The 26,787-nt window shown below is 41.5% G+C and overlaps 1 protein-coding gene and 1 pseudogene across 3 annotated transcripts in view; one reads left to right on the top strand and one right to left on the bottom strand.

The window, feature by feature from the left end:
* Positions 1-6,007: 6,007 nt before the first annotated feature.
* The window catches only part of KCNMB2 (potassium calcium-activated channel subfamily M regulatory beta subunit 2), a 206,455-nt gene continuing 185,675 nt past the window's right edge, over positions 6,008-26,787 (top strand). For 2 of the 3 annotated variants that reach the window (XM_087818305.1, XM_087818304.1), the window contains exon 1: positions 6,832-6,965. The gene's annotated coding sequence lies outside the window, so the exon portion shown is untranslated. Of the gene's footprint in view, positions 6,027-6,831; positions 6,966-26,787 lie in introns of those variants that run through there. The other variant, XM_087818306.1, reaches the window with a different exon arrangement.
* On the bottom strand, positions 22,854-23,812 carry LOC148092929 (general transcription factor 3C polypeptide 6-like; annotated as a pseudogene).

The raw sequence follows: 26,787 nt of genomic DNA, 5'->3' as shown, positions 1-26,787 counted from the left end.
ATTACTGAATCTTTGAAAGGTAACAAACTCCTTTTTCTTATTACAAGCAACATAGCTATCTCCTAACTTGAGAAGAAATCATACGCTCTCACCTTTCTATATTAGCATCCCTGGTTCTCACTGAGGACATGGTCTCTTTCATTTCTACAAATGCCACAAGAATTCCCTAAAGACAAAGAAAATTCCAGATTTCCAGTGACATCCTCTTTATAAAAATGTTCTGTTTGCTGAGCTTATCTGAAACATTCCAGGTTTAATGATGTTGGAAAAGCAATTCTACCGAATTATGTTTGTGCTAAAAACTATATAGAACACAAAAATTTGAAACGTTGCTCTCAAAATTTTTAAGCAAACTGATTTTCCAGAAGGACAGAACAGATTTAATTTATAGATTTGTGTCTCTCTGGCATACAACAGAATTCCCTGGGAGTAAGAATACTCCAGGTTTCAAAGGATACAGTTGGGAAGGGATTTGGCTGAGTAGAGGGAACAACATGAATGGAGGCCCCGGACTTTGTAGTAGTTCTTCACTTTCCCTCTCCCTACAATGAGAATTTCCATTTCAGGAAATGGAAATAAAAATTCCAACCTTAGTAACTTTCTTCCTTTGCCGCCTTCCTTCCCCGCTCTTGTCTTATGGTACCTAACTTCCACTTCAGTCCCCAAAGCAAAAAGAATGAAATAATAAATGATTCTGTAAGAAAGAGAGGAACAAAGCATTCTCCTCCTAGCACAATGACTACCCTGCCATGGGCAAAGTCACACTCCACAGGTGGAACTAGGAACGTGGCACAACCTTCAAGGGAGCAACTTAGCAAGACATACCAAGAGCCTTTTAGAGTGTTCACACATTTCAGGCCAACAGTGCAGATACTGAAAATCTATTCTAAACAAATAAAATAAGATATGTAGACAAAGATTTATTAAAAAGACCTTCAGCCAAGCATTATTCTAATAAAAAATAAAAATAGCTTGTGTGTTCAAAAATAGGGTTTTTAAAAATAAATTAAAGAAGATCCATATGACAAAATATTATGCACCCATTAAAAAAACTGAATATTTTTCAAATGGCATGTTAAAAAGAAAATATCTAAAATTATATATGCAATATAATGCTAATTTTTTACATTAATAAAGGAAAATATATGTGGGTTTGGATCACAGAAGACATTTGTTTACGTTTTCTGTATACTCTAATTTTTCAATCATGAGCATGTGTCACTGCTATAATGAGAATTAAACAGTGCTTTTAAGAAGGGAAACAGGGCATGCAGTGCAGCTACCGTCATATTTAACTTACACCCTTGATAAAAGTAACTTTACAAATATACTTTAGTATGCAAATCTATTTGTTTACATCCATTTTGCTGATTCCTTTTCTAAATAAATTGTGAAATGTAGAAATACTTATTAAGACTTTCTAGCATTGAATAAACAAATTCTCTAACTAGCAAAGTCATAACAGATTTCTTAGGCTTTTGCTATAGTTTTGTAAAGCAGGACCTTTTAGAGTCAATGTTCACACACTCGTTGAAATGCATTTTGCTTGTCAAATGGTTCTTCTCCCAACCTAACAATCTAGCAACATAAAATGAGTTATTAAAATAAATGCATAAATGTAAACATCAATGTACATATAAATCCTGGTCATTTGTACCCAACCTTGAAGGCTTCTGCACACCAGAGATTTTTTTGTTTGTTTTGTCTTGTTTTGCTTTTAAGACAGATGTGTTTTAATTAACTTCTATTGAAAGCAGCAGGTATCATATCTAATATTACATGGTGTAGAGCGTACGTATTACTGAAGCGCCATAAGTCATAGGTTTAATTATAACATTAACCTGTAATCATCTTCTCATCGATTGCACATAGATATGCCTGGAGAGCCACTCTGGTAGAGCACACGTTTCTAGTAAGCAGGAGGACTGCAGATAGGCCCCAGGAAGTAGGGGAATTTAAATAAAATTCTAACAACTGTCAATATTCTATTTTATGTTTTATTTTAAAGCTGATTTATGTCCAGTACCCTGACAGGCTTCAGGAGAATGGAAACTCAGCCCAATAAGCTATCTGCCAAATAGCTCAGTGGCAGAATGATGGTTTCAGAAATGTGGTTAAACTAGCTCGTGGCATAGCTTTCCGTGGGCATCCAGGCCAGGACTCAGCATCTCAGAGGGAGTCGTGGTGGGAGGGGGCATGTTAGGGAGGATATTTCTACTAGTCTGAAAATTCAGATAAATTAATTAACACGTATATTATACTATTATCTACCTCTTTCCCCATTTCAACCCCATGCACACAGAATGGTTATTCACTGAAACCCACAGATAGGATAGCTGCTGATAGGAGGGGTTTCCTGCAGGGATTTCTCTCCTAATTTTTATGAAAACAGACAGAAATGCAATAAAAAAATCCAAGAAGATGGTTCAAACCACAGCCTCGCTAGATGAGTTTGTGCTTAGAGCCCATAGATTAGAGAGTCCTTTCAGCTGCCACCATTAGTTGAGAATTATACTCAGTGTAGATTCTGCAGTTAGAACTGTGAAAATCTATAGTTTATCTTTTAAAAATGTTTACCAACTCTACTGTGAAAACATAAAGAACTGAAAAACAAAAGGACAGCAACCAGGCGTGAATATTTGTCAGATGGAAAGAGAAGAAAATATGCCAGTAATCTCCAATTTACACTTTTTTTTTACTGTTTAAAAAAACATTCTGGTTGCTTATGTTTCTGGATATTTCTAGGAGAAGTATTAGGAGCCAGGCATAAAGTTTCATGAAGTAAAAATAACACTGGATTATGAGTTAGAAGACATACTTACAGGCTATGTGATCGTGGATAAATCATTTAACCTCTGGCATCCTCAATTTCTCCAGATGGAAATGAAATTATTGATATTTGCCTTGCCATTCAATAACTTTGTTCTGAGGATCAAATATGAAGTGTGTACATTTACTCTATAAATGTAAGGTTTTAGAAATTGTCATTTCATTAGTAAATTTTTAAAAAAATGTCTAATCTGAAGGAAAATTTTTATGAAAAGTGATGTACACAAATGAAAGCCACTTTATTCTGACTTGGAAATCAGACACCGGGCTTTAAATGTCAGATTTCCTTCAATTTGTTTCTTTTAATTACTTTTTAGGGCTAAGACTTCACATGTATCCTAGAGAATGCCTCTTTTATGAATCAAACTGGGGCTTTAGAGTGCGTTGGCTTCATCTTTCACAAGAACATAACAGGAAGGAGGCAGTTTCTAAACTAACTTTCCTGTTGTTCCTAGATAAATAATCACCACAGGGCAAAAACAGTTGCTCTCCGCATTACTCAGAGCATAAATTATATATTCCAAAACATAATTAGCACTTGTATCTGTAACAGAGAGCTACACTTCCTGGTTATGTATCTATCAAATTTTCATTTTGATAGTGATGACTCATAATGAAATTAAGCATTCATCGCTCCAGTCATTAAATCACTTCACTTGCAGGCTGTCCATGTAAACCGACAATGCTCTGCATGTGTTCGCCTCCTTCTGGCCCCGACTCCAGTCCTCAACCTACTATTTATTAACATACACAAATTCTTTCCTGAAAAAGCTTTCTGTTTTTGTGTTGTCGTTTTTAATGTACATTCAGAGAGCAGATGTTGTTGAAAATGTTACCAAGTTGCAGATGCAGAGTACCCTCGCTGAATGTGTCTGGTAATACAGTTCTGAAATATCACTTCAGTTCCTGCCTTCTGCTGCCCAAACTTCATTCTCCAGGGAACCATCCCAAAACATGGTGCTAAGAATTACCAGGTTCAATCTTCAGATCAGCTGTTTTTGAAATCGTACAACGTTTTATTTTTACAAACTCAGCATAGGTTTCTCTTGGTGAAGCAGGGGTGCGCTCCAAAGACACCTTATTATCCGAAACTTCATTATAAGGGGGAAAGTAAAGCAATAGTTATTGGGAGGTGATCCAGAAAGCAAAACGAAAACCAGAGGTTCCACCTTACATGACTGACAGGAGAGAGGCTGCTGCTCCCATTCCCTCCCCCCTGGCCCTGCCTCCTTCACTCTCGCCTCTTTCCTACTGTACCCTCCCCTCCTCTTTAATCACCCCCGCCCTCTTTCTTCCCGCTCAGTAATAACCAGCATTTATTTCGGTATTTCTGTCTGCAGAGAGCTTTACTCCTACCTTCTCATGAGCCGCGCCTGGTTATCACTGCGCTGGTACAACATATATTCCCCTCCCGTTTCACAGGAGAGGCTTCAATAGGCTGATGGGGACCCGCTGCAAGGCCAGGCCTGCTTGTTTCCAAGCCCGCGCCCTCCTCACACGGCGCTACCTCAGATACTCCCCCCTTCCTCCCTCCCGGACCTGTCCCTCTTCTTTCCCTCCCTCCAGCTTGCCTCCCTCCCTCACTTCCCACTCCTCCCCCATTACCTCAATGAGCCATCTTGCACCCCACCCCTACCCCCATCTGAACCGCCCTTTCCCCTCACCTCCTTGGTCCTCAGAGAAGTCAAGTGACTTTTGCTTCTCCAAGGACAGAGCCTCCCTAGAGCATCACTGACTGTCCTTGCCACAGTCCCTCTACTCCGCCTGTCCCAGGAACAAAATCGTATCTTTATATCTTTATCTCTTGTGTCATCAGCATCTTTTTCTGAATTATTCACACCTAGGATTGAAGGGAAGTATCCAACTGAGGAGTCTGTCTGTCTGTCTGTCTTTCTTCACCCCCCTAATCATATATCATATATGGTGCTGTTAGTGGTATTTAGGTTGTCAGGTTGTCATTAAAACACTTTTTAGATTTGAAAAAAAAATAGGGATATACAATTTATAATATTTTCCCATCATTTTATAAAGAAAATATCATAAATTCTTTTTCTCTAAAATAATCCTTCCCCAATTACAAATTTTTGGGTGGTTTACTTGCCTATAAAAACAAAACACAACAAAATTTTCATAAAATCCTGAAGAATGACCTGCCAACAATTTCATTGGGGAATTTTTGTGCTCTTACTTCAATGGTGTCAGTTAGTTACTCCAACTACAAACTGTGAAACTGAGGAACCAAAGACAATAATTTTGTATTCCCTAGACTTCTTAAAACTGTGAACATTTAATTACTCAGGTAAGAAATACTTTCCCTTCAAGAATCATGGGGCTAGTGGAAGGTTTTGGACACAACACAAAATATTGTTATTTTTTTCTATTTGAGGAAGTGAAAAATTTAAAAAGCCTTCTTCTCTTTGTCCTACCAACATAATGGGAACAGAATTATTTTTTTTTAATTCCAATTACAGTATTTTCTGTTGTTTTTTTTTTTTTTTATTTTGCCCCAGGGGAACCACCATAAAGATACCCAATCAGAATGAAACATGGCTATGGTTTTTGATACAAGAGGATTTTTCCACTACATCACACCTTATTTCTGAGAAGAAATTGTGACCAATAAAGTAACAACTAAAATTCAGAAACAATCAGGGCATATTCAAACACAAACCAGGAGTTTAACAAAAAACAGAGAGAGAGAGAAAGTATCTTTATCAGACATCTGAGAATTCAGATATTCAGCTCTCGCATATTATTAAAAAAATGGATGTTATGATCATAATAGTATTTCTAGATAGCAAAACTACCAGTAATTACATAGTGCTGATTTATTAAGCATTCTCCTTGAGGTTTTGTTTTGCTGTTGTTTTTGTTTCTGTCAATCGCACCGTATTTTCAATCCTATAGGCCGGTACAGTACATTTCCATTTCCCTTCTTATTCCATCTGCTACTCTCCCTTAAGCCTTCCCCAAGGGGAACCACTCGATTTCCATAGTAACTACTACAAACTCTTGCTCCTGGGCCAGCCGGAGGAAAGACCAGCAGAAGAAAGGGCTCTGGGGCCGCTGGAGCATAGCACGTTCTGTCACTGGGAGCCACCAACAACTTTTTTCTGCTTCTTTATTTGGAAAAGTACTTAGAACTTCTCAGCAAGCGTTTCATGGCGAGTAAGTAATACCCTCGCCTATCGCCAATGGTAAGCAATGCCCCTTGGACCTTCCGTGGCCACGGCTGTCCCAAGGGGCCCAAGGCCGTGCCCACACTCCCAGCCCCCCAACACCCACTCTTTCCACTTCGCCAGCAGCGCACAGCATAGGGTCGCTTCTGCCTGGGGCACAGGCTCCGTCGATCCGCATGGAACAATAAGTGTGCCCACTGGGCCATTCCACCTATTTGATATCTCACTTGAAGTTTGCTGTAAACCGCGTGCCCCGAATCCTCTCTCAGAAACGACGAGCACCTTTCCTGTTGGGGCTGATTCTCTCCACCCAGCTCCCGAGGTTGCCGGCGTTTGTGCCTGGGTGGAGCAGGAGTGCCTCGCTGGGAGGGGGGGAATCGCTGGGGGACCCTACAGTGTGTCTGCTCTCCCGGCTTCCCTCTCCCTGTAAAAAATACCTATTTTCAGCAGGAACACCGGCTCAGGCGGGGAGGGGGCTTTGGAAGGCGGCCCCAGCGGCAGGGGGTGCCCGCTGCCCCCCCGGGGGAGCCCCGTCGCTGCACCGCCCGCGGACGGCTGGGGCTCGGCGCGGACGGGGTGGGGGCGGGGGCCGGGGCCGGGGCGGGGGACGGGGCCGGGGCCGGGGACGGGCACCGCGGGCCTGGCGCGGGCTCGCCGCCCCGCCTCCTGCGCGCTTTTGAAACAGTGGAAAGCGGCGCTGACGGAGCCGCGGCAACTAATTCCGAGCATGGCCGTCTGAGCGCGCCCGCCGCTCCTATTGTCCTCCCAAACTCTCGCAGGCGTTCGGGGGGCGGGGGGCGCGCTATGAGTTAGCGGGGGCAGCGGCGGCACCGGTCCGCGAGGGCTCGGGGCGCGAGGGGCGATGAGGATCGCGGCTGGCTCCTCGGAGGACTGCGCCGGGTCGCTGTCCCTAGGGAGGAAGCGTGGCTTTTGAGGAAGATGTGACCACGACCGGAGGTGAGATCTGCGCGAGAAACAAAGGGACCGGCGGCGGTCTCGGGCTTTTGGTTGGTTTGCCGCGTCCGGGCGGTGGGTCGCGGCTGCGGCCGGGTGGGGGGCGGCGCGGGCCGGGGCGCGAGGCCGGGCGGGCAGTGCCCGGGTTTCTGGCGGCGGCGCCGGGCACCGCGGGCCGGGCTCCCGCCGCCGCTCCCGGGGGTGGGCGCGCAGAGGGCGCGGGGCGGCCCCCTCGCGGGCCCCCGCCGGGCCCGGGGTGAAGGGGGCTTCGGTGGGTGGGAGGCAAAAAAGAAAAAGGAAAAAGAGATCCAAGGAAAATAAAGAGGAAGCCGTCCTTAAAAACTTGAAACCTGTTAGATAAATATTTATTCCCATGGTCCGTGCGCCGCCGCAGCCAGAGCCCGGCGCCTCCGAGGGGAAATGGGGAGCTCGCCGAGGGTTTCCCCCATGAGGAGCTACTTCGGGCTTCATCTATTATTAAAGAAAATTGGGCGCCTGCGTCCATTTTGCACGTTGAAAGGCTGATCCACGCTGTCTGCATTAATGGGGTTTTGGTGTGTGGGGGTTTTTGCTAACGCAGAGAAAGAGTTTTAGACTTACGGGGGGGCTTTCTCTCGATTCCTGCTTTTGTTTTCAACGACTGCCGGGGCTGCAGATGAAAATGGTGATTCGTTAGAGATCATGAACTTGACGGCTTCTCTTTTTTTTTTTTTCTCTCTTTTTTAACGAACAGCATAAAAGCCCAGCTCTCCTTGAAAATGAGAGAGGCGGTTGGGTTCCAGAGCCCAGTGGGTAATGAGGAGGTTTGCAGAGGAACTTGTACTGCTTTGTACTTTACTATGGGATCCGTGCAACTCAGTCAGGAAAGGAAATGCCAGGAAATCATCGGCTGAGATTTTTAAAGCAAAAAAAAAAAAGCAATGTGTCCGCAAGTTGATCTCTGGTGGGAGTGTCAGTGTTTGTCATTGCACATGACCCTCCACGAGAGGTGGCAGGAGCAGGGCGAGTGGTTTCTCAGTGCCGCCCTGTCATTTCCCCGACAGACCTCACAAACTCCGAGATGTAAAGATGTTGCTCTAGGTTTTAAAGAGCACTGTGTTCTGATGCATTGATTTAGTTACAACGAATGGCAAAGATACACAGAATAATTGTACATTTAAAAAAAGAATATAATATTCTTTTAAAAGTTCTACATTAATGCAGTGCTGACTAGAATTAAAAGTGAAAAAAAAGTGAAAGATAATTATAGTATGTTTGTTTCAGCTAAATCCTGGAATTAAAGTTAGGTGGGGTTTTTTCTCTGATGCAGTTGAGTTTGTCCAGTTGTGAGCTCCTGTGTATATTTTATTGTACACATACAAAGTTGAAATCATTGTCGTGTAGTACGTGGCATCTTTGCTTAAAGTTGTGTATCTATTTTTCCTAATAGTGTGATGAAAATTGCGACTCTTTTTTCTTGTCTTTATGTGACCAAGAGCACATGTCCATGAAATAACTGTATAGAATTTCTGATGCAATTGTCAGCTATGACATAGTGTTCTGCTTCTGTGAGGCCAGTGGGATGTGTGACCTTGACCTTGTAAAGCCCTATTCTCTTACCAGTTGTGCTCACCAGTCAAGAACCCATATATAGAGAGCTAGCAATACACAAATGGAAACACACACACATACATACACATTTTCCTTACAGCTGCCAGAAGTTTACAACGGAATGTTATTTCTGTTGTTCTCATTAATTTCATTTATTTGAAAAGGACTTTCACTGGCTCTGGTCTTACCAATACCTTCTGAATCTAATCACATCAAGCATTTATTATAGAAGCAATTTGTGCCATAAAAGTTTTCAACAGGAGAAATTATCTTGCTGTGGTCATGCTCATAACACATTACTGATAAACTAGAATGACTTTTTACAATTTTCACAGATTTATGGGAAAAGCTCCTATGTTAAATCTTGATGGTATACCTCTCTAGACTAGACCCTTACAACATGAAAAATAGAGGGGAGATACATCAATTTTTGTTGTTGTTTGTAAGCTGTGGGGAAAGCCAAACCAAGTAATTTAGTCAAAGCCACCTACTTGGTGTTACAAATTAATTTCATTACCTATTTATATTGGTAGATATTAACCAGAGCATTTTCAGATGGCCTTCCCTTCAGTTTTTGCTACATCTAGTAATGGAAAGCCAGCAGTTCTCCAGTTCTCCAGAAAGTAACTCTGGAATCCACCCTGACATAAAAAATAAGCGAAGCTTTAGTCGGTCTTGTTTTCTCAGTCCCCAAGGGTAGCACAGTCATCATTCAGCCGCCAACACACAAGTCACCAAATCCCGAGTTGTCCTTGTTCTCTGTCTCTCAAATATATACACAGTCATCACTCTACTTCACTGGTAGATATGGAACCAGACATTTCTTGAACAAACGCAGTCTTCTCTTTGATCATCTCCCTGCCCTCGTCAAAATATGATTAAAAAGGCACCTTCCCAAAATGTTCCTGCTATCAGAGCAAATGAGAAGCAAACTACAACAATGTATATACAATAGAATCCTAATTTTAATCTATACCTGTGCATGGGGGGAGAAAAAAGTGGACCATTTTATTCTCATTATTAATCTGTAGGGTTGCTAAATTTTTTTAAAGCAGGCATGACATTAAGAGTCACAAAGACACTAACATCGTCAAAGTTTATATCTCCTGCTCAGACCGTGTTGCCATCTTTCCCATTAGCATGCTTCACATCACCCACGACGTCTTCACCTCAAATCCCCGCATCATGTGTTGGTCCAAGAAAGGCTGGGCAGGAGCTCTGTTGCCCTGCCAAAGCCCCTTTCTCTTTGGGTTTTTGGTACATCATGAAAAACTCAGCAGCATCCTTTCTCAGAGGCTGACTCCCATGTCTTAATTCAGGTTTCCTAGAAAACGATGTGTGTGAGTGTGTGTAATTCTCCTCACTTTATAGACAATATTTCAGTCTCCTTTTCTGGTTCCTCGTTATCTCCTAAATACTTAAATTTTTGAATGCTTCGTGGTTCAACTATAAACCTCTTTATCTATACTTACTCCTTAAATGAGTTCAATCTAGTCTCAAGATGTTAGACACTATTCATACACAAACAGCTCACAAATTCTAATCCCTAACTTGGACTTTTCCCCTAACCTCCATACTTACATGTTCAACTCTCTACGTAACATTTTCATTTAAATGTCCTATAGGCATCGCACACTTAACATGTTCAAAATCCCATTTCCGAATTTCCACGCAAATGTCCTTCTCCCATATTTTCCTCCATGTATGTAAACGGAAACTCAATTCTTTCACTTGCTCAGAAGAAAAATCTTGAAGCCCTCTTTGAATCTTCCCTTCACACGTCACAGAAAATCCCACGGTTTCTACCTTGAAACAGTAGCTAGAATTCAACTGCGTGTCACCCCACTGCTCCCTCTCTGGGCAACTCACCACCAGCTCTCAGGTTCCTGCGTGTATTTTCACCATGGGCCTCTTGCTTCTGCCCCTCCTGCTCTCATACACACATTTTAGTCTGTATCTAACACCAGTGCTCATTCCAAAATTGAAACTAAATCATAATATCTCCTGCTCCCAGCTTCCGACAGCTTCCCATCTGCATGCAGATAAAAGCCAGGTCCTTACGGGGGGGCACAGGCCGTGCGATCAGCCCAGGCCCCCCGGCCCTCTGCTGCCCCTCTCCCCTTCGCGCCGCACCACAGCCACGCTGGCCCCCGTTTTCTCTGCTTTCCCCTGGTTACAAGAGAAGGAGCGGCCAAACCAGCTGGAAAGTGACAGTTGGGGCCAGTACCCCCTTCGGAGCATCCAAGCCCCAGGAGCCTGTGTGGCAATAGGTATCAACCAATAATAGTCAATAAATGTACTGTTCATTTGCTTTAATTTATTGCTCTTATGGTTAGTTTCATGGTCTGGTTAATAGTGACCTCTCTACCCTTCATAAGGTACATGTTTTCAAATAATTAAAGTATAATAAAATAATCTTGTGGTACAAATTGGGTACAAATAAAAATGCCCAATATTCCTAGAATGTTCTATAATCCAGGGAAGTAGCGTGATATGAAAAGAATATGGCATCTGAGACAAGCACAGTCTTTAAGAACAAAGAGACTTGGTCTGAACCTTACCTTTGTACTTTCATAGTTATGTGACCACAGGCAAGGTTTAAAAATCTTATCGCACCTCAGTTTCCTCACTAGTAATTGGTGATAGTAGCACGTTCCTCTTTGGGGCGAAGATGAAATGTGATTCTGTGTGCCAGCGCCCCCTTAGACTACTTGGCACAAAGGAAATGCTTAAAAAGTACTAGTGTTCTCACCGTTACTGTCGTCTAATCATCACAGCATGCCTGAGTAGTAGATATTATTTCCATTGAACAGATAAGAAAACTAAGGTGTAGAGAAGTTAATCACATTGCTCAAGGTCAAAAAACTGGTAAGCAATTGAAATTTACTCTCCCCTCAGTCATAAAAACGTCTGGTAAATAGAATGCCAGATTGACCATCTTTAATGTTTTAGTGACTGCAGGCTCCCGGTGATTAGAGGAATTTTTTAAAGTGAGGATCTGAAGAAAAGATTTTTCTTTCCTCTATGAACAATGCAGGAGCCTTATGGATCCCTCCCCTAAAGAAAAAGTAGAGTGAAGCTCCTGCGAAACAACTTAAATGGCAGCTAATTTATTGATTAAGAAAACCTCAGTCTCTAGAAGTATAGTATAATGCAGCATAGGAGCACCAGCCTCACAGCCCTGAAGACTCGCCCATTGCCAGTTATTTAAATCTTGCCGAGCCTCTCTTTCTTTAGCAGAAATACAGATAGTAATAGTACATCACACATGGGGTTGTGAGGATTAAATGAGATAATCTGTGCATAGCTGTTAGCACCGTGCTTGGCACAAAATAAGTGCATAATACATATTATCTATCAGCACCTGAACTACTGTTATCTAGGATGAAACCTTAAACACTATATATTATCACACTGAGAGATTTGGTTTAAATATCACCTTTATTTCTTATTTCTTGGTATTGCATGTCTCTAAGTTTCTTCAATAGATATTTAAGAGCAATTTCATCATCAAGGTATCATGTTAAGAGTTCAAGGTGTTTGAGCATGTGGATAGCCCCAGAAACAGAATTTCATGAAATGTGTGACATTTCATCATTTTTTTATTAGACCCAAAATGAAAGAGGCAACTCTGAAAAAATCAAGAAAAATGCCTGCTTTTCTGAGATAACCCAATTTTATGGATTCATAATAAAAGAACTTTAACTGAGTGCCTTCCCTCGACCTTGTCAGGTTCTATTTCCAACATTTCCTGTCTTCACTCTGCCTGTGACTGCACGGGCTGGATTACTGGTAAACCGACCAGGTGAGCACATCATCATAGAATATGGCTTCAGTGCAAGATGTGCGTGAAATTGGCAATTAGCATCATCAGTTATTCTAGATTTTACATCATGAATTCCTTAACACAAAGGCACTCATTTTCATTTAATTGCTCCACAGAAATTAGCACCTCTAGACAAACTATTGGGAAACTCTCAAATACTAATCTACTGCATAGGCTGAACTTTCTTTTAATCAGTTCCGAACTTCATCCTGCACCAATTTCTCAAATTTCAGATTCTCGAAGATTGGTTTACGTTGCTAATGGTTGTACTTGTGTGGGTGTCTCCTTTAATATTTTGTCATATTTCAAATCCACCTTCATAAGTGAAACTAGTTTCAAAAGTAGGGTGTGTGTGTCATGTGCCAACCGCTGGCAACCCATTGAATGCGTGATGTCCACAATGTCCTTCCTCAGCAGTGCTGCTCAGCTCCTGCAGACCCGTGCCTACGGCTTCTCTACGGCGTCAGTCTTCCTCATGTTTGGGCTTCCTCCTTCCTGCTGCCTTCTGTTTTCCCCAGCATTACTGTCTTTTCCATAGGACTCTGTCTTTGCACAATGTGCCTGAAGTAGGAAAGCTTCAGTTTTGTCATTTTTGCCTCCATTAATGTTTCAGGCATCATTTGCTTTAGGACTCACTTTTTCATCTTTCTGCCAGTCTAGGGTATCCATGGAGCTCTCCTCCAACACATATTTCAAATGAACCAATTCTTTTCCTATCAGCCTTCTTCACTGTACAACTTTAGCATCTGTATATAGTAGTTGGGACTGTGAAAATAGGGATGACCTTAGCCTTGGTCGCTAATGACATCTTTGCTCTTGGTAATCATTTCTAATTCTTCTGTTGCTGTAGTATCTCTCTCTAAAAGTATGGGTATTCCAGTGTTGTAAAAATGTCACAGATTTTCAAGGTTTTATTTTTTTTAAATCTTCACAAGATATTCCTCCTTTTTGCTGCAAGAGTACTCTGTGCATAATTCTACCACAGCCCTTAGCACCCTGTGCTGATCTTTGGTTTACTAATCTGCTCCCCTCCTCCTCAATTAAATCATAAGTGCCTGGAGGTTAAGGACTGGGTCATAGTCATCGCAGTATTTTCAGTGCCTAGCAGAGTTCTTGGCAGTAGTTAACGTCCAATAAGTGTTTCTTGAATGAGTTGAAGCAGTGATATAAATACTAGATATCTTAGTGTCCAGTTTAACCTAAGGAAGGTAAATGACCAAGTAGACAAATAAATCATACACCTCAGGAATAGTGCTGCATGGGACAATTTTATAATATTTTTATAATAATAAAGCCCTGGACTTGCCATGTGCTTACTAATTCTCACCCACCTGTCCTCTCACCTCTCCCTTTTATGTTCTCAGGCCCATGTCAGATGCTTTTCTCTGACAGTTTTCCTATCCCTTCCTCTCAACTATCTGCCCACAGCTGCTACCCTACCTTTCTAAAGAGCATGGTGGAGCCTTTCATTCAAAGCCAAGTTTAAGTGTGACAGCCTCCAATAGCAAATGCCTAAGCCCCCTTCTCATCAAAGCCAGGGTGACAGAAGTGCTTGGGTGAGAATTTTAGCTCAGGAGAAGGGGAGGGAATAAATTGGCTGTCAAAATGTCAAGCCTGCTGACTTCTCAGGAAAAAAAGAGAGGATGCTTATATTACTAGACAGGAGGGCTTTGGTTTACATTTGCTAGCATTTGTACTAAATAGGGAAAATGTCAGATGAATCCCACGTGCAGGTTCCTGTCATCTTGGTGTTTTCCTGAATATGGAATTAAGACTCCAGAATATTCTGGACATGGGAGCTCATTTTCAGTTTTCAACAAATCCATTCAACTTGTAAAAAAAAAAAAAGATAGACAAACAAGTAAAATACATAACTAAACTAAACTTTAAAGTATACATTTTAGCCCAGATACTGAGATTGCAAACTCTTTGAAAGCAGACACTATGTTTCTATAATTCTTAGGTGAATTGAACTGTATTAAATATATATAATTTTTAAGATCACTTTTGGTTGATATACACTCTCCTCTTCACCCTGGTCCTTGAGGTAAAGGCATATTAGATAAGTCAGGCAAATTTCTTATTGTTATTTACAAGGCTGCTTGACTGGCAATGTAGGGGTCTAGAAACAAACCTGAATTTCACCAAATCCCCTTTGTGCACTATGGTGTACATAGGCTCTTATGGAAGAGAAAGGAAAGAAGGGTTTGTGAGTTCTGATCGTGCCTGTCTGTTTATAGAATCACATTACTCACAGACTTTCTTTGATCGGAAATGATTTACAAAAACCAGCCCATGTAGCCTCCTATCAGAGGAGGATTCAGTTTGGAACTTTGCTAAAATACAGCCCTTCCTACGCTGCATGTGTCTGGGGAATTCCACTGTGCTCTGTACATAGTTCAAGACTTTATAAATAATGACTTTGGTTTGGTCAGACTTTTTTAAGTCTCTTTTTTTTATAATTAAAATTTTCACTCAGAATCTGGGAAAGGTCAGGCGCCTGACTCTACAACTCTTATCCACAAAGGTAAAGTATCTTTCAAAGTGAAACTCTGAGAACGTGAAAAAATAGGCAGCAATTTAAATGCAAATCTAGATTCTTTCTTGCTTTGCATAGATGCAGAGGATCATTCTGGTGCTGCTGTATAAGGCACCTAATGAGAAGGAGACAGAAGCAGTTGGTTAATCTTGCCAATGAGATAATTCTTGAATGCCTTGAGTTTGGCTTTGTGTAAGTATCAGGAAATTTCTGACCTTGTGAAGAATCTGTAGCTCCATCAAGCTGTCTGGTTTATTCCCTTAGAGGGATTGTATTTCTATAGTAAACCACTGAATGTCTTTGGATTTTTTTTCATTTCCTAGTGTATTCCAAATGTAGAAATTAAGGGGCGTGGGCAACAACCTGTCAACCAGAAGAAAATAATACCTAACTTTAGAGGTGAAATTGTAAAAGGAAGGATCAGGTTACTTCCTGCCTGGGGGGATGATCAGTTGCTTCCTCATGGTTTTATTTGATCCTGCCTAGTGCTTGGGGACAGCCATATGGGGCTCTCTCTGCAGACAACTCAAGGTAATTATTTGCTTTAAAAACATTAAAAAAAAAAGAACACAGGACTGAGTTCTCTGTTGGAGTGGATCAAAAGGAAAGTTGAGAGAGAGAAATAAAGTTTATATCTAAAAGAGAAAGAAGGTTTAGATAATATGTTACCAAGTTTGAGACTATATCTTTGGATGTATAAAAAGATAACAATAGCCCTGGTGCAGAGGCCACGAGCTAAAGAATGTCTGTTATAACCTGTTTCTCAATCTTCAGGACCTATTTCTCCATTGACAAGTAGGTTTCGTGTCTGCAGGACTGAAACTGAAAACAAAAATAGTATAAAGAAAATAGGGTTGTGCTCCGATTCATAGGCCTATATGAAAAGCTGCCTTATGTGCAATTTGATTTCAGATGGTTTTTATTAAAAGAAGGTCTTCCCCTAGACCTATGAATGTGCTCAGGTGTCCATATTCTTTTTTTAAAAATCTATTCTCCATCTTGCTACCCTTTAGCTGATCAGTCCATGTTTCATGTCTGCATTCATTCAATTATTCATTCACTTATTCATCAAATATTTATTCAACATCTATGGAGTAGGTACTGGGATGGGTACTGAGGTGATAATGTTGAGTCAAAGCAGTAGTGAGCTGCTCCCCACCAACCATGAGGTGACAGTTCTGGATGAGATAGATATTATTCAAATAGTCATCCAAATAAAGGTAAAATTACAAGTGTAATAAGTGCTAAGGGATTATTTAATTGAAGACATTAACACAGTCAAGGACATAAGAGAAAGCTCCTCTGAGGAAGATATGACTGAGATGCTAAATGAAGAAGCATAAAGGTGGGGGGGGGGGGCAAGTGTGAAACCAGCAGGAATTAGAGAAGTGTCCTAGGCAGGGTAAAAGCACCAGCAAAGACTAAAGCATGGCACCTTTACTTACTCAACACTTATCAGGTGCTGTGTGTGTATGTGTGAGTGTGCAGAGAGAGGGAGGGAGACAGGGAGAGACAGAGAATTTCCTGCCTTTATGGAGCTTGCATTCTAGTGCAAAGCAATCAATAGAAAAATGAATAAATGAGATTTTTTTTAAAGCCTGCCATGGAATGTAGATGAGAACAGTGCCTCTGACAGAGGGTCAGTGCGGCTGGAGGGCAGCGGTCAAACAGCGTGTGGTTAGAGACAAGGCTGGAGAGGCACGAAAGAGCCCGGCCAGGTAGGACCTTACAGGTCATGCTCAGTTTGCTCTTTATTCTAAGAAAGCCACCCAAGCTATTAATCAAGGCACTGACAAGGTATCAGTGCTTCGCAAAGGTGTCTCTGCTGCAGTGTGGTGACCAAAAGGAAGAAGAAGAGCGGGTGCAGAGGATGCAGAGAAGCCAGTTGCAAAGCTGCTGTAGCAGCCCAGGCAAGGCTTCCTTTGACCAGGCGGCGGTGGGACGGCAGAGACAGGGCCAGGAGGGAAGGTACCCAGGACGTCACGGGCGAGAGCTGGCGCTGGGGTACATCTGAGAGGACACGGGAAAAGGAGAGGGAAGTATTGGGGGTAATTTTAGGCTTCTGACTGGAATAACTGGGTAGACGATGAGGTTGGGGAACACTGGAACCTGATTAGCTTTCTCTTTCATCAAAACTCATTTTGAAACTGTAGCCTGTACTTACTGCCTCCACTTCCTTGCTCTCCACTCATTTTTTAAGGGACTTGCGTGTGAATTCTGGACATACTGCTCTCCTGTGATGGTCCTCTTCGCCCTTTCAAAGAATCTCTTCATCACCCAGCTCGGCTTTATCACAGTCCTCATGACCCTTGATAATTCTACAGCATTCAAAACTATGGACCTCTGTGTCTCTTCTCCTCTCTCAGTCTCTGTCTCTATGTCTCTTTATTTTCCCCTTAAAATCCTCTCTTCCAGTGACATTAATTATATGTTACTTCCCAGGTCCCCTCCTTTCTCATAGCTCTTTTCTATCTTTTCTCTTTGCTAGGTCTTTTTTTTTCCCTTTTCTTATTTATTTTTACACTTTTCCAGTAATTGAAAATATTATCAGCCTGACTTCCATCGCAACCCATCTCTCCAGCTGTGATCTTACTCACCAACCCAAGTCCCATTGCCTGCTTGCTGCCTGCTAGACATTTCCCCATGACTGCCATCTTTACACATCAAAATTCACTCGGCAAAACTAAACTCATGTTAAGGCCCAATAAATCCACTCTGCCTCGTGTTTCCATTCACTGTGCACTGGTCACCCAGGTTATAAAGCCTACAATTGTTTTTGAATCACCCTCCAACTATAGAGCTAATTGGCCTGAGTCTTACTGATTCTTCCTTTAAAATACCTTTTGCAGATGTGCCTTTATTCCTCCCTATACAAGCAAAGCCCCCTTATTCTCACATTCTTTCTCATATATTGGCTATTATAACAGTTCACTAACCAACCTTCTTGGAACTAGTATTTTCAAAGTGTTGTCCTTAAATCACTGCACAAGAAAGCCCTGGCCGAGTAGCTCAGTTGGTTAGAGAATCACCCTGATACACGAGGTTGCGGGTTCTGTCCCCGGTCAGAGCACATATATAGGAATCAACCAATGATACATAAATAAGTGGAACAACAAATTGATACCTCTCTCTGTCTTTCTCTCTCTTCTTCTCTCTCTCAAATCAATAAATAAAACATTTTAAATCACATGCACAAGAATTATCTGGGAAGTTTTAAAAAAATATTGATTTATGTGGCTTGTATTCAATAAGGTCTGGAAATTTAACAAACACCCTACGTAGACCTATCATACTTAAATTTTGAGAAAAACTGCTCTTATCTCTTCCCACTCCTGTTTTCTTCTACACGGACCTTCCTAATGGATAGTTCCAAAATATGACCTTGATCATAGAGCTCCCCTAATCACAGCCCCTAGGTGGCTTTTAACCAACCAAATAGTTTCCCAGGACTGATTTGTTGTCCAGATAAATTTTCAGCCTAATCTTTAGCCCCCTTCTTTCACCCTGTGTTACAACTGAGCTATACTACTTGCCACCCCTAAAACATACCTATGATCCTCATGCCTTTGTCTCTTGGCCTAACGCTTTCAAACGCCCGAGAAAGGTCCCTCTCCCCATTCATTTTTACCTGCCAAACCCATACCAACCCTTCAGAGGCCCCTTCTGGTTAAAACCTCTCATCCCTTTTTCATTTCTCATTTTTTCATTTTCTCTTTCCATTCCTTGCCCTCCAAGGCTAGAAGGCACCTCTCTAGTCTCTGGAGTCTTTCAGCAGGTTTTACCTTTTGCTACTTACTTATCACATAGCTACACACATGCACCATTTTCTTTTGTTTTCTTCTACTTACAAATATCATGAAGAGAGGAAGCATATTTTATGGAAAGACAGATTTATGGAATAGAAATAGAGATGGGTTCAAAATCCATCTAGTGTGTGTCCTTTAACAAATTCTCTAACTTTTCGGAGCTTCATCTCTATGTGTTAAGTGGGATAATGTCACTTAGATTGTAGGCTTTTGTATAACCTATACGTTGTATAGGTTGAATGTCTTGTCAAAAGTCAACCTATGTGAAATTGGTTATATTCAATCATTTTTACCTATGAAAGTGGAAACTTTATTATACCTAGTAGTGCTCTGTGTTTAGTATACTTTCCTTTAAAATATTGTGTTTTATATTAGGGCTTTGCATCCACTTCACACATGAGCCCCAAGCCCATTAAATATATATATTTATAAATTATATGAATATAATTATGTTATCAATATTGTCCCAAAGAGATAATTAGAGAGAACTGAACCAGCACCAAGTAGAAAAACTATTAATCTACCTCAGTGCCTACCATTGCCTGCTCCTTTTTCAAAAGGTGAGCAAACAGCAATTTTAACAGTAAGATAAAGCAAGCTCTTTTCTAATGAGAGAGTTCTGTAAATAAAGGTCAGCAAGAAAAGTAACAACACTCATTGTCTCTTGTTTATGGTCCATCTGGGCATCACGCGAACTTGCTCAGATTTCTCTCCCGGGCATTACCTTACACTGTTTATCTAAATCACATTACACCGCACTCTGGCTGGGATTCCTTGTCATTAATCAGAATAACAATAATATTTCCAACTGCAATTTCTAAGAAAAGTAGGCACATTTTGCCTCTTCAGCTATCTTTCTCTATACCCGCAACATTATGAAAAAGCCCCTGGACTAATTAATGCAAAGGAAACTCATATTTAAGAAGGTCACTGTTATATTAGTTATAAAGGTAAATGAGCTAGGAAGGAGTTGATATTGCTTTTATGTTCTTATTAAGTGTTAAGTCTTCAGACTTATCAGCCCAAGGAAAGAGTCTTTGTGGAATGTTGCCTTTGTTAAAAAAAAAAAAAAAAAAAAAAAAATTGTGCCAGCAAAGTATTATGCTAAAGAAGGTTCTCAAGGAGATTACAAATTACTCAGAAATTATGTCAAGATCCAGGAGTTAGGAGTGAGATAAATGCCCCAAGAAAGGTACACAGTGCTTTGGGTATTTTAATGGATAGAGAAAGATTACAGATAGAAGCTAAGAAAAGGAAAATCTCCCAGAAGCACAAGTATTAACAGGGTTACAGTTTCTCCTCTCCTCCCTTCCCCTCGCCTCCCCTTCTCTTTCTCTCTCTCCTTCCCTCTCTCAGTGTCTCTCTCCACTTATGTGGCACTCAGGTTACACCGAGCAATTTAATTAGCATCTTTGTGCCTCAGCTTCCTCCTCCATAAAATGGGGCCATAACACTTGCCACCCAGAGGTTTCATGTGAGTTCAATAAAATCACGTACGCAAGACGGCTAGCAGAATGCGGCAGGTCGTCGCCTCCCAGGGATGCCACCTGCTGTCGTTATCAATGTGGACAATCCTGTCAAATGTTAGAGTTCAGAGAGGAAGGGCTTTGGATTTTGGGCATTTAGATTTTACCAATTCAATGGCGAAATGTAAGATCAGTTTTCAAAACCAGTTAAACATCAAAATTAGATACAATGGAATTAAAAAGACAAAGCGGTTGGTGAGGAAGCAGCCGTTCTTTCAAGGAATTTTTTTCCTCCAAAGGAAAGCAAGAGCGAGGGCAGTTGACCGAGAGCCAGTAAGGAAGCTGGAGTGATACAGATACGCTTTCTCTCCATAGGCTGGCTCTGGGCACCTTCTGGTAGCTGATGAAATGGGATCGTACCTTATTTTGTATGTTACACATGGAATTCATCCCCTACGAGTCCCACAGCTCTGTGAGGTGGGCATCATCACCCCCGTCTTAGACAGGGAGGCTGAAGTTCAGAGACATTGAACGGACCTGCCCCAAGTCCTACAGCAGGTAACGGCAGACGCAGCCTTGCGGCTGGCTCCTCTGGCTTTAAACCCCAGGCCACACTGCCAGCCAGCCGCCTCTGCCTCTGGAGCCTGCATTGCCAAGACGCAGACGTTCCCAGAGACAATAGCTGTTCATTTCTGGTATGTTCACTGTTAACAAGACTTTTACAAAGTCTACAAGGATACACCCCATTTATTGAGCACTTTGTAGATGACAGGAACTTTACACAACAATATCAGCTGTAGCTTGTGAGCCTTCAGTAAGTACAAGGCTTTGTGCTAAGCATTTGATATGCGTTCTTTCATTTATGGCTCAGAGCAGCCCCAGGAAATGAGTGCTTGTATTATTCCCATTTTACACTTGAGGAAACTGAGGCTCAGAGAGAGTGACCAGCTTGCCCAAAGAAAGTAATATAACTTGTAGGTAGGGTTCAAGCTGGAATCAGCCTAGCTCCCAAATTTTCAAGCATTGCATCGGACACCTGCTGGCTATTTGACACCTTTTCTGTCCAGGTGGTAATGTGCACAGGCCCCAAGTGTGCAGGCCTGGACTGTGAGGCCAGCCCCGGAGCTCTAGGAAGCAGAGGGGAGCACAGGACTCACCCGCAAAGGTCTTACGAGGCAGCTCACCCAGGCAATCTGCTTTCCTGTGGATTAACATCTATCTCTGCTCTACTAAGTAAACCCCTCATGCATGGTGCTGGCCCTTGTCCAGATGCTGACCGAGGCTTACAGGTATGGTTCTCAGTGGTAACTGTGAAAGAATGATTTAACAGCACTCCCACCACAACCTTCCTCACTGAGAAGCCGTGAAAGAGAAAGGAGAGTTAGGCAAATAAGCAAAGGGTTTTGTTAACAACTTCTACATATTTTTTCTTAACGTAGCATCAAATTGTTTTTCTACTTTCTGCAGTCTTATCTTTGGAGTAACAAAAGCAAACCCATGGCTCTATTTTTCCACCACCAATTGCTAAGATAATTCAGGTTGATAACCCCTTTCAGATAAACTATAAATTATGTTCCAATTCTCTTCACCTAATACTTTCCATAACTCAGTATGACCTATTGGTGGTATCATATGCTTTATTTCCTTCCCATCCCACTTTTCCAAAATCAATGTAGCATATGAGCTACTTTCCTGTAAAATCACTTCTCCCCATCTAGGTGGAATTTGGACCACAGGCCCTTCCATTTCCATATTGTTTTCTGTAACTGTTTTAACTCAAGCAAATATAATAATTATTTTTGCTTTTGCTTTCTTTTAAATTATAAATATTCATTCGATTACCCTGAAATTATTATAATTTGTATTCAAAAGCAAATGACCCAATCCATTACACGCTTTACGTCTCAACAGTCTGCTAGATTTGTGAATAAATACCACAGTTTTCTTTCCTCTTTGCTAAGCCGTGCTGAGTTTGATGCTATTCATATTTCAAAGGAATAATAAGAGCTAAGGGTTTCTTACTGGTAGTTCTTTAATGAAGAGAAGCAGAAAAAGCCTGCCCTGTGCCAAAGTGTTATCTTGGCTGGATTTTTATCACTGCTTGTCAACAAGCTTCTTCTAGAATGATGTTGAATTAATTTATATTCACAAAGCAAATCAATTTTAATAAAACATTAAAATGAAGTTCAAGCTGAACCTTCACCTGAAAGTTGAACTTCCAAATTGCTATTCACCTAAAGTCAGTTAAGATTTATGACAGGTATATAAAATGTGCGGAAGGAGACAAACTTCCTCTATTATCCTGCCTGGGTACCATCTGGCACCATGCTAGGAGGGGAAAAAATCTGGTTTGGGCTAGTCTTGGTCTGGAAGTGTTTTTACAAGATTTGATGAAAAGACTATGAAACATAAAATAAATTCTGGCCAACATAGGCTTTTAGGACTGCCTGTTGAAAAACAACATTAAAAAACAGATACATGGATAAGCCACTTGAACACTTAAGAAGTAATGGGGAGCATGCCCCAGAGACAGAAAGAGCCAGTTTGTGGCTGAACACAGAACTCTCTGGTCAGCTCCAGAGATTTTCTTTTTTCTTTACATAGCCAATTATTTTATATAAAAAGACTCTCAAAAGTTCATGACTAATTATTATGAAAAACATTTCATCTAGCAGTGATTTCTAAGGCAGCACCTTGCATTTCCACGAAAACAGAACTTTCTGTTTGGGAAGGGACATCACTAAGAGGACCGGAACCCTCTGGGTCCCATGTGGTGGCTTCCCCTGCTCATAACCCGGGTTTGAATTAGCTTTCATTTGACTCTCTTGCTCTTTCAACTCCAAAGATTTATGTCAGGCTGGAGCTATGACTTCTTCATCTCCATTTTCATGTGAAAACCCACAAATCATGTTGGTTCTGTAGGAAAAATCGTTATCCTTGATCCACAGCCGTTCCATATGCCCTGTTTTCTTCTCCTGCCTTCTTCTCTGTCAGAAGAGTTCTTTTTTTCTTTTTTCTTTTACTGCAAAGAAAATATGAAAAAGTCACTTGCAGAGGGAAGGGGCCTACGTTCTTTACACAACACCCACATGCTTTGTGTAACCCACCAGTGCTTCCTTTTGAGTCGTAATCAATCAAGACTTATTTTCTCTGTCACTAGCCATGCGTTTTCCTCATTAGTTATTGCACGAATGCTGCCTGGTACCCTTATCCAAGAGAGAGAACTTGATATTCTCAGTTCAGTTCCGTGTTTACAGAATTTTCATGATTTACATAAGTACATCGGTGAAGCTTCTGTCGGAAGAGTCCTCGTCATGCTGAGCTCCTTCGTTGCGTGGCACTTATATGTGAGCACTGTTCTGCTATTGCCTTCTGCAGCCGCATGTTCAACATTTCCTTCAAACACGGGTCCCAAGAGTGCCTTCACGCCCTCCAGCAAAGACATAGCTGTCCGCCTGCAGAAGGGGCCTCTCAGTGTCAGTTCCCAACGTCTTGCATTTATTTTCACATTTTGAGAGAGAGTCTGAATCAATAATAACTCCTGACAATTCCACCAGAACCAACTGCTCTACTTCATCTTCCTCCCCCCCATCCCTCTCACTCCGTTCCTTGGCTGCTGGCATGAGCCTGTGCCTCCAGAGATTCTTAATGATACTAGAGGATTGTTCCAATGGTTTTTCCAGAAAATGAAACCTTGAGAGGGAATAAAGGTAGACAGGGAAGAGGGAGTAGATCATTGGAAGAAATCACTGAAAAGGAATATACCAGAGCCAAACTATTTTATCAAAATACTATCAAAATTAATCACAAACATGTCTTGATTACTTATTTATAAGTCAGGCACTATGCTGTCATCTTATCCTCATGACAAACCTATGACTAGGTTTTTTTTTATCATCTCTATTCTTCAGATAAGGAAACTGAGGCACAGAGAGGTCCAGCGACATGTTTAAAATTACATAGTCAACAAGTATTGAAACCTTGATTCAATCTCAGGTGATCCAACCCTGATTCCAGGGTCTGTACTCTTAATCACCAGGGCCAAGAAATTCCAAAGCACTATGCTTTAAAAATAACAACTTTCAGAGCATGTGATAGTGGGTAAATTTGAATAAACTTCTAATAAGAATTCAAACCTGAAACATTTATCAAAGTCAAATCCTGAGACTATAATTGCTAACCAAAACACCATGCCTATTCTTCATCAGGGGTTTTAGAATAGACCTTAAAATTATAGTGAGATTTATAGAGGATATAAACATTTATGTTTAAAGAAAAAAATGTTTTTTCTCTCATCAGAATCACCTAGAACCTTTTCAAAAAGACAATTCTTTTCTTTTTCTCGGATGCAGATCAAATACCCAACTGTAAATCAACTTAATTCAGTTCTTTTTAAAACAATCAATTATTGTTTCCCTTTCAACAGACAGCACCTGTACTTTTGGTTTTTCCTAAAGGTAAAGAACTCACATTTACACTATTTCTATGAAATAAATATGCTTCACATTCAGAGGCAGTAGCCTAGTAAGATGCTAAGACTGATAAAAAGATTAGAGGACGTGTTTCTTTGCCCTCAAATGTCTTGCAAACTAGTCTTGATCACTACTTAAAAGGAAGTGCTAGTGGGTTACACAAAGCGTATGGGTGTCGTGTAAAGAATGTAGGTCCCTTCCCCCTGCAAATGACTATTTCATATGTGGTTGTCTAGAGAGGACCTCATAAGGCTGTGGAACTATTCCTTCTTCAGCAGTTCGCTGATAAGAACATATAACCAAGTCCAAGGTTCTTGTCATTTTGGCTGGGGTTTCTTAAAGAGTGCCTTCAGGATGGAAAGGGGAATGATGTGAATGAGGGACTGGCGGACCGGAGGAGCTGGCGTGTTAGAAAAGTGTCTTCACACGCCACAGTTGAAAGCCCCCATGCTGCGGCTGCTCAAGTTGACTCTACAACTGAAAAATTAGAAGAACAATGAGAGTAAAAAGAAAGAATAGACAGAACATTCTACCATTTCAGAAATAAAATAGCTCCTCACTATCCACAAAACTTCCCCTAGCAAAGCGTCTTCCTCCCTGGCCCATCAGCTCCCAGTGTGTGCGCAGCAGGTGTGATTTAGCCTTATGGGCTCCCACGGTATTAAGAGCCTGAGATTTTATGTCTGGATTTGAACCCCCTCTTCCAATACTAGCTGTGTCACCTTGGATAAGTCATTTAATGTTTTCAGTATCAGTTTCTGTAATACTGACCTTGCAGGTGTGTTGGGAGGTTTGAACGAAATGACACATACAAAATATGTGTTGGCGTGATAGATGATCAATTCAAACCAATGGCTATAAACGCATCGCTTAGGCTAACAAAGCCCTACGCCACCATTACTCTTTATAGCTCATGACAGTGTCCATTGTAGTATAGCTGTTTGTGTGTGTGTGTGTTTGTTTACTCAGATAGGTTGTAAGTCTCTTGTTCTTAATGCTAAATCTATCCCCCTTCCCTCCAAAAAAAAAGATATAGTCTCTGACATGAAGGGGCTAACAATTAAATAATGAAACCTGTATGTGCTGTGGTGTATTAAACAGTAGAATGTGATAAACCTCATACTAGACCCATGAAGGGCTTTGAGGCCACCAAGGAAGGAAGGCCAATCTTGATGGGAAGTTTGGAATAGCTATGGTATAGAAGATGACCACAAACTGGGTAATTAATCTGTGGCTTCAAAAAGGAATGTCTGAATAAGAATTAGAAGTGAGGAGGAAATAAATGTCTTAAAAATTACAAAGGTGAAATAGACACAACTCGGAGATTCGTGGGATATAGAAAAGTAAAGAAGAGAATGAAAAATGGCAGAAACCCACAGTTTTCAAGCCCAGAAACCTGGGAAGCCTGTGACGGTCGAAAGTCAGTGGGGGGATCACAGGGGCGTGAGGCTGTCGGAAGAGCCTGAGCTCCGTTTGGAACATGTTGAGTTTGAGGTGAAGGAAGGACATCCAGGCGAGAATGTGTCCTGTGAGGCTGCAGAGCCATTTTCATGGATGTGATCATTTAAACTCAGGCAATCACTTTGGGGGAGGGAACAAATCAAGAATTTAAGGACAACTAGGATAAAGCTGTGAGAGGCATCTACACTTCGGGGACTCAGGGAGATACAATTTTAAAGGAACTTTTGGGGACCTGGAAAAGGAGCCTAGAGAATGCAGAGTCACAGAAGCCAAGGGAAGAGAGAATTTCACAGCGGAAATGGTAGTCAGACATGTCAGGTCCTGCAGGGAGCCTGGGGATGAGAAGGACAGGGGGACTTTGTTGGCCATGCAGTGACTTCAAAGAAAGCCATTTCAGGCTGGACCGAAAGCAGAAGGCAAAGCGAGAGGGAGGACGATGCAGGAAAGCATAGCTTGAGGGACAGTGGAAGGTGTTTTGTTAAGATAACAGAAGGCAGAGCACGTTTGTAGATTGATGAGAAGGAGCCAGTAAAATGGATTAAAACTGAAGAATAAACAAAAGTTAATTAATATTTCAAGACCCCAGAGCACTGGTTATCAAGCCTCTCTGAACATCAGACCCAGCTAGGACCCCGGCAATAATGCTAATGCCTATTCCTGATCTG

This window comes from Miniopterus natalensis, chromosome 6 (assembly GCF_054644295.1).
Source record: "Miniopterus natalensis isolate mMinNat1 chromosome 6, mMinNat1.hap1, whole genome shotgun sequence".
In the NCBI taxonomy this organism is placed as follows: Eukaryota; Metazoa; Chordata; class Mammalia; order Chiroptera; family Miniopteridae; genus Miniopterus; species Miniopterus natalensis.
The sequence above is the reverse complement of the archived record's forward strand: the minus strand, read 5'-3'. Positions and strand labels throughout refer to the sequence as shown.